The sequence below is a fragment of the Zalophus californianus genome, chromosome 1 (assembly GCF_009762305.2).
Source record: "Zalophus californianus isolate mZalCal1 chromosome 1, mZalCal1.pri.v2, whole genome shotgun sequence".
Lineage (NCBI taxonomy): Eukaryota > Metazoa > Chordata > Mammalia > Carnivora > Otariidae > Zalophus > Zalophus californianus.
In genome coordinates, this window is record NC_045595.1 from 75,219,724 (window position 1) to 75,232,799 (window position 13,076).

Sequence of the window (13,076 nt, forward strand, 5' to 3'; positions counted from 1 at the left end):
AATAATACTATCTCCTCGGTTGCTCTGAGAATTATACGTTTTAATATATGTTAATTGATTAGGACAATGGTTCATAATAATTGCTCAAGAAGTGTCATAAGGAGAGTAATTCTCTAGCCACATCAAACTGCTATCAATTTCTCAATGCTTATCAACTCCCTGAGCACTTTTAAAATAGTTTATCATCTTGGATACTACTTTTGCTCATCACAGAACCTATAATAAAATAATGCTTTTTTTTAAAAATACTTCCATCTACTTTCTCTACTACAGAGTAAAATTCAGAAGACAGGGATTATGTTTTACCCATGTGTGGATTCCTAAGGCCATCCCCTTGTCTGGCACATAAAAGTCACTTAGTAAATATTTGTGAAGCAGTTGTGTTATTTCTGTTTTCATGGATATGGATGGAATATGCCCAGCAGATCTTTCCCTGCTCTTTTCAGGTCCAGGTTTTGTAGTTATTGCCACTGCTTTCAGGCCTTCTGACTGTCTTTGTTCTCCTTTTTCTTTCTAGAACCCTTGCTCAGAAACCCATAGTTTCTGATGATCACATCTTAGGGTCTCCCCACCCTCCATGCCCTTGGCTCTGGCTAGAATATACTTCTATGTATATTCTATATTCTATACATATGAATAATACAAGAGTTGTACTAACGCTCTTGTTGATAAATCTAGTAAACAGACTTTGGGGTACTAATTTTTGAGTTAGTCCAGTTACTCAATGTAGAAATATCTCACCTTATAAGATCCACTTACTGAGGATTAAGTGAAAGGAAGGTACTGTTTCTTTGAGGCTATATTTTGTCTCACTATCCCTTCTTATTAGTTTTCATTTTTGTATGTAGTTTTCCACATAGGTACTAGACAAGAAAACAAGAAACATACTGAAGGAATGGCCTATGTACTTAATTATCTTTAAGAATACATGATTCTGATCACTTTGCTAAGGTTACCTCTACCAGCTTTCTCCATTGCAAAACTACGTCTCCTCTTGTAATGAATGAATATTTATAGGGAAATAATTTGAGATTATGTAAATATTCTGTTCCTCATCAAACTTTTACTCATTAACTTAAGATCCATTGATAGTTCTTGCCTGAATCACTTATTACTATGATGGTCACAAAAGTGATGATTTTCAAACTCACATCGTATGCCCTTTATGTGATGCATTAAGAAGGACAAAACATCATACATGTAGTGTTCCTTCCAAAAATGCATAACTTGAATCTTATCATGAAAACACATGAGACAAGCCAAAAACTGAGTATATTCCAGAAAAGAAATGGCATGTAATCTTAAAATGTTAATGTCATAGCAGAAAAAGAAAGGCTGAAGAACTGTTACAGATCAAAGGAGCCCTAAAACACATGATAGTTAAATAGAGTATGTGATTTTAGATTAGATGCTGAGCCAGAGAAATTGTCTATGAAGGACATTACTTGGATAACTGCTGAAATTGGGAGATTGATTATGCATTAGGTGATATTGTATCAGTGTTAAATTTCACAAATATTGTAACTGCATTGTGGTTATGTGAGGATAATATGCTGCTTAAGAAATACATAGTGAATGTTAAGAAGTAATAAGGAGTGATATAGGCAACTTATTCTCAGGTGGCTCAGAAAAAATACGTATGCATATATATTCAATTAAAGCAAGAATGATAAGGCAATTGTGGTAAAATGTTAATAATGGTGGAATCTAGAAAAAGGGTCCATGGGAGCTCTTTGTACTATTCTTGCAACTTTTCTTTTAAGTTTGAAATTGTGTTTTTAAAAAGTTAAGCTATTTTTTGCATAACAAAGAATATATGTTTTTATGATCTTGTATACTTACTGCTATGTTTTAATATAACAAAGCTTTCTTAGGTATTATATCAGAAGTGTGTTCGCCTTTTGATTTTACTTTTTAACTGCAAGAAACTTCTCTGTAAGTGTACTCTCCAATTGCAGGGAAACCCTTATTTATAAAAACAAAGCAGGTGAGGATGTATAATAAGTAAGGGACACTAGAAACAGTGACATGATCAGGCCTTTGGAACCCAGAGAATCCATTGTTACGATTCATGATTCAAGAGCATCTCCAGAACTCCAATATCTTCACTTTTTCTGAGCAGATTGTGGCCATTGATCTTGTGCATGAAGATGATGCTATTGCTATTCTCAGACTTAGCTTTTTTTTTTTCTTTTTGAAACCTCTGATTCCCTCTGTTACCTCTGTTTCTTTTGTGTATCTTGCATTCAAAATATCTCAGAGGAAGATATGATTGGGTTTAATCACCATCTATTATTGAGCACTACAGTTGGGTGGGTTTCTTTCATCAATCCATCTCATAAGCAGGTGGACTCCCTTAGGTCAAGCTCAGGATCCCAATTTGATATACAGCAGAACCAACCAAATCAAAGATTCTTAGCAGGCCTAAACAACAGAGATTGTATTCTATGTTATAGCAATGTTCTTGGTCAGTGTATCATGTTCGTAGAACACAAAGAAAATAAACCTATGAAAAAAGAACCACCTGTAGTCAATTTCTTCAAAGGGAACATTCCCTTCTCCCTCACTCAGGCCTGTTAGGAGGAAAAGGATTGACTAGTGCTATCTGAGTAAAATCTGTATATCCCCCATAGAAAAATCCAAATGTATTTTCTTTTCTAAGCCATAGGGCAGGCATCAAGAAAGCATGGTCATTTGTGCCATGAAGCACATGGACTTTGACACTAAGGGGACTGGCTCCAATTCCTACCTCCATCATTTATTGGCTACTTGGCTTTGGAAAATTACCTCGTCTATATCTTGATTTCCTCATTGGTGGAACCAAGATGATAAAATAGCTTGGTGAAGTATTAAATTACCCTATGAGAAGATTGCTGTGGGGATTAAATTAGATGATATGTATAAAGCATTTAGCATAGTGTTTGGCACATAAAAAGAGGTCAGTCAGTGATAATGGTTATTATTATTATTATAAAATCTGCTTTAGAGCTCCTGCACATCTGTAGCTAAGGAGACTATATAAAGCTATTTTCAGTAAATTAATTTGTGCGTGTGAGGCACTGCCCTATATTTTCAGTTCCGATGCTTTCTGATTCCTTTTAAAATACATATTTTTTATTTTTATATATGCTTCACCCAAAGATAATATCTTATATAACTGTAGTATATTGTCTAAACCAGGAAATTGATATTGGAATAAGCTATTAACTCAATTATAGACATTATTTGGATTTGACTAGTTGGGTTTTTTTTTTCGTTCCTTCCAATTCTTTTACTCAGTCCATTTCTAGTTTACAGGTGACAGATTCAAACAGAATTAATAAAATTTCATCGTACAGCACAGAATGGTTGTGAGCCCCCCATTGCAGTAGCCATCATAGTTCTAAAAAAGATGAACTGGGGCATCACTGGTCTTCCTGACATATAAGAAGGATGTATTCTTGGGGCATCTGGGTGGTTCAGTCAATTAAGCATCTGGCTTCGGCTCAGGTCATGATCCTGAGGTCCTGGGATCAAGCCCTGCATCGGGCTCCCTGCTCAGTGGGGAGCCTGCTTCTCTGTCTCCCTCTCTCTCTGCTCCTCTCCCCACTTGTGTGCGCACTCCGCCACCCAAATAAATAAATAAAATCTTAAAAAAATTAAAAAAAGAGGGATGTATTCTTGAGGAAAGTCCAATCCTTTCAAAGGCACATAGGGCAGAAGGACTATAACAATGAAGAACATTTACTACATCAGGGCATTTGTCACGGCAGCTGGTTAATTCACATCAGCACTTTTTTAGAATGATCTTCTGAAGTTTGACAACTCTCACTCCAAAAGGAGAGGAGGCACAATAGTGTCCAGTGGGCAGGATACTGAGAACCACACACCACATTTCCAGACCCTGTTGCCTGATGGGAATAACCTCTACCCAGCCCTAACACTTTCTTCTGCCTCCAGTACCAGGATTGTACTAAATGCAGAGTGAGTGAAGAAAAGTTTTAACTTGGGGAACTGTCTAGGGAAAGAAAGAATAGAGTCTTTTTCCCATTCACAGGGGACTAATTTTTAGACTGGAGTGCCTTGCAGTGCCTGGGTCATACAGTACATTGGGAGGCCCGTTATGACCAGCTGATGTTCATCAAGTATTCAGTCATAATTATTCCAAACTTAAATAGATCAGACAGAGCTGAGTCTGGAAGTTCCCATAGATCCTCGCTGGTGAGAAATACTCCCGTGGAAACTATGGCTCCTCAGGAGTAGTATCTGAATTTGAAAGAAAACTCTGGTGATTTAAGAGTTTATATTGCTCAAGTGTGTTGACATTGTGTGTATTAAACAGTACCAACTATTGTGTTTATTTTATTTTTTTTAAGATTTTTATTTATTTACTTGACAGAGAGAGAGAGCAGGAGTGAACACAAGCAGGGGGAGCAGCAGAGGGAGAGGGAGAAGCAGGCTCTGATGCAGGACTCAATCCCAGGATCCCAGGATCATGACCTGAGCTGAAGGCAGATGTTTAACCAACTGAGTCACCCAGGTGCCTTTGTGTTTTATTTTTAAGAATTTTAATGTGCCATAGGTTTTGTCAGTTTGTCAATCAACATTTAAAAAAATTTTTTTATTGTTATATTAATTACCATACATTACATCATTAGTTTTCGATGTAGTGTTTCATGATTCATTGTTTGTGCATAACACCCAGTGCTCCACGCAGAACATGCCCTCTTTAATACCCATCACCAGGCTAACCCATCCCCCCACTTCCTCCCCTCTAGAACCCTCAGTTTGTTTTTCAGAAGTCCATCGTCTCTCATGGTTCGTCTCCCCCTCCAATTTCCCGCCCTTCATTCCTCCCCTCCTGCTATCTTCTTCTTTTTTGTTTTTCTTAACATATATTGCATTATTTGTTTCGGAGGTACAGATCTGTGATTCAACGGTCTTGCACAATTCACAGCGCTCACCAGTCAATCAACATTTTTGTTAAGTCATGGGTAAACTCATAAAATATTGCTTTTGTAATCTCTAATAAAATTAAACTATTTTTTTTCTCCAAAAACTTTGTAAATTTCTTTACTGCCCATATATTTAACTTTGGACTCATGGTCTAGGCTTGTAATAGATTCTTGAATCTTTTCTGCAGATACTTTGTGGTTTTTTGTTTTGTTTTATGCCTTTTATTTTGAGACAATGATAGATTCACAGGAAGTTGCGAAAATAGCACAGAGAGCTCTGGGTACCCCTTACCCAGCTTCTTACATAACAATATAATATCAAAACCAAGAAATGACACTGGTACCATACAGTACAAAACTGAGTCGTATTCACATTTAGACAGTTTTTACATGCATTCATTAGCATGTTTTTGTGTGTGTTTGTATTTGTATATTTGTGTATTATATAATTTTGTGTATGTGTGTGTTATTATACAATTTTATCCTTATATATTGATTTGTGAAATCATGGCCACAATCAAGACACAGAACTGTTCCATCAGCGCAAAGGAACTCCCCTTGTGCTACCCTTCACCCACCAGTCTCTATCTCCTGGTAAGATTATAAAGTCTTACTTAGGGACGCCTCTGTGGCTGTCACTTAAGCGTCTGCCTTCCACTCAGGTTATTATCCCAGGGTCCTGGGATCGAGCCTCACATGGGGCTTTCTGCTCAGTGTGGGGGGTGGGGGGGAGCTAGGGGGGCCTGCTTCTCCCTCTCCCTCTGTCTACCGTTCCCCTGCTTGTGCTCATGCTCTCTCTCTCTCTCTCTCTCTCTGTCAAATAAATAAATAAATAAATACAAAAAAAAAAAGTCTTACTTACTTAGACTGATCTAAGTGTAATTTCTTCCCCCAGAAAAATTCAAACTGTACTTATGGTTTGAAATCTCCTACTTATGTTAACCAGACAGTCTCTATCTGGGATAATACTTAACTCAAAAATTTGATTTTGCAGGACACCTGGGTGGCTCAGTCAGTTAAGCATCTGCCTTCGGCTCAGGTCATGATCCCAGGGTCCTGGGATCGAGTCCTGCATTGGGCTCCTTGCTCGTGGGGAGCCTGATTCTACTGCTGCCTGCCACTACCCCTGCTTATGCTCTCTCTCTCTCTCTGACAAATAAAATCTTTAAAAAATTTTGATTTTGTGTAGCTTTTAATTAATGATGCAAGAGGTGGAGAAATTCTTAAATAGTGCATACTAAGTAATTTCCTCTAAAGCAGAGAACGATCTTTGGAAAAATACATCAAGAAGTGCCAAGGGCAGAAGGCGAGACTTCAGAGAGTGTTTATGTTGAGGCCAGAACTCCTGAAGAAGGGAAGAACTCATCTAGGAGAAGAGGGCAGGAGTTCATTGTTTTGCATCTCAAAGGGAAAGGAAAGTGAGTGACTATAGGACATTCTTGAACATGTGGATCCTCATAATTCCTTTTAAGATGATTTGTACTGTTGCAATTTGAGCTTCTCTTTCATCTTGGCCCAGAACACTTCAGAAAATCTGTTAAATTCATGTTCATTCATTTTTTCACATATTCATTTATTCATCCATTCATCAAATTGTAATTGAGCACCTTCTATGTTCATGGCATATTTGAGGCTTTGAAGTTACATCAGCGAACATGCCCAAGTCTGTGATCTCACTTAGCTTTCATTCTAGTTGAGGAGAGAGACAATAAACAGATTAATAATTTTTCAACATGTCAGGTACTATTGAATTATCATGAAGAAGAAAGCAGGGTATTGGGGTAGAGAGGGAGAGGAGTGTGCATTACTTTAGATAGGGCAGTCAAAGGTGGTGACATTTTAGCAGTGACCCAAATGAAGTGAGGGTGCAATCTCTACAAGTGTCTGGAAGAACAGTGTTCCGGGCAGAGGGAACCGCAAGTGAGCTAAAAGTCGGCTTGGTGTGTTTAAGAAATAGAAAATAGGCCAGTGTGACTTGAGAGCCGTGAAAAACAGGGAGTTTTAGGAAATGATGGGTATGACTGCTGTGGAAAGTAAGCAAGGACTGAGTTCTGTGTACTGAAATGAATGGAACAGAAGAAACTTCTGAAACCCAGGGTCCTGAAAATTGTGCTGGTTCTGAGAATATAAGTCATTGTCTCCCGGAAAACTTAGGTACTACTTTGGACTTATGAAAACAAAGTAGTTGGTGGAAAGTAGAAGACATGGTCTCATTTTGGTGGGGCAAGGAGTCACTGACATATGGTTTCCTCTGATATAACTCTTTAGAAATACTTGAACTTTCATCAGAATGTTCATTTTAGGTCCTTACAGCTTGTCAAGCAGCTGTTGGGTCACTACCGTGTTCCATTCATTCTTTAGTAAGACTCACTAAATTCTGATAATAAAGTCACTAGGAAGTAAACTACATGAGCATAGCCTCTTGGTCTGTCTCATTCTATACTTTTCAATATCTACACAAGTGCCTGGCATAAAATAGGAACTAAATAAATATTTGCTAAAGGAGTGAAAGTAACAATCAATCAATCAGTCAATTTTGGAATCCAAACAGTGCACATATGTATCCTTATAGAAGTAAATTTGTTTATTTAAAATGTTAATAACATGGTTAACTATGTGTTGGTGATTTTTCTCTAGCTAGAAGGTAAATAGTACACAGCCCATTATTTCATCTTGGCTTCCTAAATAGAACATTTTAATGAAAAGTTATAATTTGATCATGGAACATCTGTAATAGCCTCTGGTATTTTCAAGTAATAAAAGCTCAATTTAGTTAGCCAGTGTTCTCATCCAGATTTTGTGACATATTTTATTACTGAGAAGTATCAGTTTGAATAGTGTCAATCGAAATTGAAAATATGCCAGGTTTATTAACACCAGCATTAACAGAGTTTTTAATTAAGTTGCTGATTCTGTCAATAATATAGTTCACTGTTGTTTCTGAAAAGAGTTGTATAAGCATTTCTTTTTCATATAACTTTTATTCCATACAGGTGTGGAGTGGAGCAAAGTTTCAACAAACGTGCAAGAAACTAAGCAAAATTTCATGATGTGTTGTTTTATTGCTATAAAAATAAAAATGTGTTTTAATTTGGTGCTTATCAGATGAGTCTTGCTTATCAAACATAGGCTTAATGTACTATCATTTAAATGTACTACTAAATCAGTAAAACTTGTTTTTTTAAAAAACATGTACAGATGGATCCTCTGGAACCCTGGTTCCTGGATAGATGGTTGATGGCAGCTTCAAGATTTGTTTGTAATACAGCTTTCAGTATGCTGGAAGAGAAAATTACATTGCTTATTCTTTTTTATACTTGTAAAGACTTCTACCTCTACTCTCTCATGATGTTATAAATGCTCTCCATCTTTGTGTCAAACATACAATACAAAAGAAGGCTTACATTCATAAAAACTGGATAAGATATAATATTCCAGCCTTATTGCAGAATTTGGATACCCCATTAAAAAGCAGAATCTTAATTTTCTACACCAGAAGGAATAGTACTTAAAAGATTCCTACCACTTACATGTTGGAGCTATGTAGCTCAAATGACAATATTTCCTTAAGATGTGTTGCCATTCACATTCATTAAATTGTCTGTAAACATTTTGTTCTGTACCCAACCAAAACAGGTCAGGTGTTAGAAATGTCTTCCATGCTGAATGACTTGATTCAAATCTTTAAGTCTAAAGTTAGATTTATTCTAGCTCATGTAACTTCAGCAGTGTTTTTATACATCCTTCATTGATTATCGTTTCCTATATCAACTTGGTCTTTTGTATCCAACCCTTATTTGAAGGTATGGATTCCTTTAAAGAGAAAACCACATGCAGGTTTTAAAGGGAATACTATCTCTCTCTCTTTTTTTAAAGGATTTTATTTATTTATTTGACAGAGAGAGATACAGCGAGAGAGGGAACACAAACAGGGGGAGAGGGAGAGGGAGAAGCAGGCTTCCCGCTGAGCAGGGAGCCCGATGTGGGGCTCGATCCCAGGACCCTGGGATCATGACCTGAGCTGAAGGCAGACGCTTAATGACTGAGCCACCCAGGCGCCCCGGAATACTATCTCTTCTAACAAGACACACCTCCTTTTTAGTTTCCAATCCATCCCCGTCTTAGCTTCTGCCAAGGAGTCAATTTAGCCCTTGTAGTGCGTTGATGACAAAAATGTTTCCAGATTCTCCACCCCTCCCTCTGAACTTGCTCTTTGCTCTGTGTCTTTGCAGCTTCTCTCATAAAGAGGTGGATTCTATTTCCCTGCCCCTTGAAGCTGGGATAAACTCGTTTGGGCTGATAGAACACAGAAAAATTGACAATGTGCCAGTTCTGAGCCTGAGCCTTGCAGACTTCTGCTCTCTCTTGGACCCCTCACCGTGTGAGTAGCTCTCAACTACACTCTCAACTACACTCAACTACACTCTCAACTACACTCCCCTATTTGTTAACCAACATGCAGTGCAACTATGAGCAAACTATTTAACTGCTCTGGCTCTTGGTTTCCTCATTTTTAATAATGAAAACATTGGTTTAGGGGGCCCCATAATGTCCTGTCTACTTTCCACTATGGTTTCTTCTTTGACTCATAACTTACTTAGAAATGCATTGTTCATTTTGCAAACATGTTGGCTTTTTAGATTTAAAAAAATGACTTCTCATTTTTACCTCTTTAGGATTGTGATTGGAGAACATGACCTGTATGGGATCTGGTATTAGAAAATATTGAGACTTACTTTATAGACTAGCATGTGATGTTGAACATCTTTTCGTATATCAGTTGGCCATCTGTATGTCTTCTTTGGGAAAATGTCTATTTAGATCCTCTGCCCATTTTTAAATTGGATTGTTTGGGAGGTTTTTTTTGTTTTGTTTTGTTTTGCTATTGAGTTATGTGTGTTCTTTATAATTTTTTTGGATAATAACTGCTTATCAAATACAGGGTTTGCAAATATTTTCTCCTATTTAGTTGGTTGCCTTCTCATTTTGTTGATGGCTTCCTTTGCTGTGCAGATGTAGTCCCATTGTTTATTGTTGCTTTTGTTACCTTAGCTTTTGGTGTCAAACCCAAAACTGATGTCAAGAAGCTTACCTTCTATGTTTTCTTCCAGGAGTTTTATAGTTTCAGGTCTTACAATCAAGTCTTTAATCCATTTTGAGTTAATTTTTGTGTATGGTGTAAGATAGTCGTCCAGTTTCATTCTTTTGCATGTGGCTGTCCAGTTTTCCCAGCACCACTAATTGAAGAGACTGTCCTTTCCCCACTGAATATTCTTGGCTCCTTCATTGTAAATTAATTGGCCATATATGTGTGGGTTTATTTCTGGGGCTCTCCATTCTGTTGCATTGATCTATGTGTCTGTTTTTAATGCCAATACCATACTGTTTTGATTACCAAAGCTTTATGACATAGTTTGAAATTGGAAAGCAAGATGCTTCTAGTGTTGTTCTTTATCAAGTTTACTTTCACTATTTGCGTTCTTTTGTGGTTCCATACAATTTTAGGACTGTTTTATTTCTGTGGGAAAAAAGCCATTGGAATTTTGATAAGGATCGTATGGAATCTGTACATTGCTTTGGGTACTATGAACATTTTAACAATATTAATTCTTTTAATCCATGATCACGGAGTATCTTTCTCTTTGTGTCATCTTCAATTTCTTTCACCAGTGTCTTATAGTTTTCAGTGTATAGGTCTTTCACATCCTTGGTTAAATTTATTCCTAGGTATTTTATTCTTTTTGATGCAATTGCAAATGGGGTTGTTTTCTTAATTTCTCTTTCTGATAGTTTGTTATTAGTGTATAGAAATGCAAAGAAATGCAAAACATTTCTGTATGTTGATTTTGTATCCTGCAACTTCAGTGAAATTCATTTATTAGTTCTAACAGATTTTGGTTCTAACAATTTTCTGTCTGTGATGTGTACTTTTTAATCATTAGGTTTAAGATTCTATATATGCTTTTTAGCACAATCAAGTGTTAGTTCTAATTGCAGCCATCGTGCTGAAGGTGGTAGTATCTTTGCTAGAGCAGATTTAGTAGGGTCTCAGAAACATGATATGTGACCATTGATTTTGGCTTTCTATCCCAATACAGAAAGGAGATCAGAAACAGTCCCAGCCACATAGAACAGTTGACATTATATAATTACAATTTTGTCTCCAGCTGGCAGCTCATTTAGGGTAGGCTTCAGTTATGGAGAATTGTCCTGAGTGAGCTCATACCGTTTTGGGGGCATTCTGCATTCTGTGGCTGAGAAAGGCAGGGTTAAACAGGTCCGACATCTTGTGTCACAGCCCGACACAAGATGACATTGACAGCCAAAGTGCCTTGTCAGTCATGTATTGGTCATGACTAATAAATATCCTATACCCCACACTCTGTCTTAGCATCTGCTGTTCCAGAGACTCCAAACTGTGACACCCTACAAATGCTATGCAGTAAAACAAATTCAGATGTGATGCGATTGGAAAGTGGTTCCAAACCCCCCAGAATTTTAACAGGTTAGCTGTTCAGGCTCATATCAATAACATTCCAGTAATGCAACCTTATATTTTGTGCCACTGAATGTTTTTGGACTGCATAATGTCATGATGGGGTTATTTGTTTGCTTGTTTTTTAATGTTGTGTTGTGCTTTATTTTACAGTATTAATCAGTACTTTGATGTTCTTTTCACTTTTCACAAAAAAACAAGTTTTCCTTGTTCCCTCAACCTTTCCACCAAGAGCCAGGACCCGTTGCAGATAAGTCAACTGCCTTTAGGGAAGAAAGAATGTTGTTTCTCTGTTTCCTTTTTCCCCTTCTCAACGAGCTAACTTCACACCTCTTCCAGGGTCTAAGCATGGAAAGGACCATTTCTTTCAAAGCAAACATTTTTGCTCCCTCATTTTTTGGAGCAAACACTTTTGTTCCAACCATTGGAGGGAGTGCAGTCACCTCCTAGATGCTCACTAGGGTGTCGAATATTTCTCATATCTGAGCACTCCAATTGAATTTCTAATTTAACACCCTGTCTCATATAGCTATTTCAGCTCTCTTATGCTTAGTGTTTGTCCAGTCTATCTTTTTACATTCTTTTATTTTCAATTTTTCTGTCTTTATCCCCTAGGGATGTCTCTTGTGAAAGCATATGAGTGGATATTTTAAAATTCAGTCTGTTAAGTTAGGTGGCAGAATTTTCCAGCTTTCCAGATGATTCTTATGGCTAGCATATGGGAGTAGGAGCAGGATGCAAGACTTTTCTGGAACAGTCATACAGTGGGCAGAGGTTGCTAGGGGACAGCGTCAAACTCATCTTTCTTTTCTCTTCCTAAATCTTAGTTAGCCCAAGTAATGAGCCTGTATCTTTAGCCTCTTTATTGCCTTTTCTCAAAATCCAGGGAATGGTCTGGTTATTTCGTTCACATGGAGGCATCATATGAGTGTTCACCTTCTCATGGGAAAATTGCACTCTAGTGGACAAGAAAACTTATGCTTAACTGAAAGCTAGAAAAAACCTAAGTACTGACTGGCGAAAGTTTTGTGGAGATCTGCCAGAGACCTCTGGAGAGATATTAGTCCAAAAACCTGCTCAGGCAAGAAAAGCTAACCTCTGATTTGTTTCCCTATTAGGGACTTCTACAAGGAATACACAGATTTTTTTTTTTTTTTAATGTACTGTGAACACAAAGATGTAGTATCGATAACATGTTAAAGTGGAAGGAGTGAAGAACACCATGGAATTGGAAGGCTTCATTTTCTATGTTGGAAAACAAGACAACTATATTAATTAGAATGTTATTAGCTATGAGTAAAAGATTTCCAGACTAACAATGGTTTAAATACTATGACATTTAGTTGTTCCACATAACAAGGAATCTAGAAGTTCCAGTTTGAGAGCAGCAGTTCAAAAATGTCTTTAATTTCCCAACTTCTTTTCCATCCTTCTGTTTTACCATCCTCAGAATTTGGGTTTTTTGGTCTTGGTGCTTGTGCTTCATGGTCACAAGATAGCTGCTGTAGCTCCAATCATCATGGCTACTATTCAAAGGCAAGAAATAGTAAGTTGGTCAGAGAGGCAAAAAAGAGCTCCTTGCAGGGGTCTTTCTCCTTTTATTAGTAAAGAAATAAGATTGGAAGAACCTATCCCCTCCCTAGCAG